We start from the raw sequence: 1,054 nt of genomic DNA, 5'->3' as shown, positions 1-1,054 counted from the left end.
GGGACTAGCTCAAATGGTAGAGCGCTCGCTTAGCAAGCGAGAGGCACCGGGATCGATGCCCGGGTTCTCCATTTTCGCTCGTATGTTGACGCGGTTCTGATGCCGACAACTATCATCCTGCTGAGTGTGGGTTTTGTATGTAGCATCCCAATAAGGTGGAAAGACAGCATCATGAACCTTACGGACTTGTTCGGGAGGGAGTGGTACAATCGTAAATTTGTTGCGTGGTGACTGATTGGGCTGGTCACAATGCTTGTAGACGCACCATATGATAGAGGGAAACTGTGTGTTATACCACCTCCATTTAGCACAACAGTTAGTGGTGACTGGTGATACCACAATTCATGGGAATATGAAAATGAATGAAGGATATAATCATCCTTCGAGATAAGTGTCACCAATGATAGAGGCGCGTCTCAATAATATACCAGATTCCTTTCGAACCTGGGAAATGTTCCTTAGTGCGGCCTTGTTGGTGATGCTGCAATCATCTCGGTTGCTACCTCAATCACGCAGGTGGACTGAACAGCACTTTTGTGAACTGTATATAATTTTATGTTTTCAGTTTCCGATGTAGTCTAGCTGGTTAGGATTCGTGGCTTTCACCCACGCGACCAGGGTTCGAGTCCCTGCATCGGAAAGTGTATATGAGATAAGATATTTGTTGGGCTCACATTGAGCGCAATGATTGAAGACTGAGCAGGAGTGTTAGAGGAGCATCGTAGTTCGAGATGCACGACCTGTTATTGGTTCCCCTCCTCCCTTGGACAATGTTCGTCACCCATTCGTGGACCACTTCAACATTGTTCGAGGGGCGAGGGTGCTCAGCCCATCTTTCCGGAATGGAAAGAATTTGAATATTGTGAGGGGGACTAGCTCAAATGGTAGAGCGCTCGCTTAGCAAGCGAGAGGCACCGGGATCGATGCCCGGGTTCTCCATTTTCGCTCGTATGTTGACGCGGTTCTGATGCCGACAACTATCATCCTGCTGAGTGTGGGGTTTTGTATGTAGCATCCCAATAAGGTGGAAAGACAGCATCATGAACCCTTACGG

The 1,054-nt window shown here is 48.0% G+C and overlaps 3 non-coding genes across 3 annotated transcripts; all 3 read left to right on the top strand.

Annotated features, from left to right (window-relative positions):
• Pmar_PMAR009493 lies at positions 1-71 on the top strand. The gene has a single exon. It is a non-coding gene; the product is annotated as a tRNA-Ala (tRNA).
• A 496-nt stretch (positions 72-567) lies between these two features.
• On the top strand, positions 568-640 carry Pmar_PMAR009492. The gene has a single exon. It is a non-coding gene; the product is annotated as a tRNA-Glu (tRNA).
• Positions 641-866: 226 nt separating this feature from the next.
• Positions 867-939, top strand: Pmar_PMAR009491. The gene has a single exon. It is a non-coding gene; the product is annotated as a tRNA-Ala (tRNA).
• Positions 940-1,054: the final 115 nt, after the last annotated feature.

Source organism: Perkinsus marinus, assembly GCF_000006405.1.
Source record: "Perkinsus marinus ATCC 50983 genomic scaffold scf_1104296973040, whole genome shotgun sequence".
Lineage (NCBI taxonomy): Eukaryota > Perkinsozoa > Perkinsida > Perkinsidae > Perkinsus > Perkinsus marinus.
The sequence above is the reverse complement of the archived record's forward strand: the minus strand, read 5'-3'. Positions and strand labels throughout refer to the sequence as shown.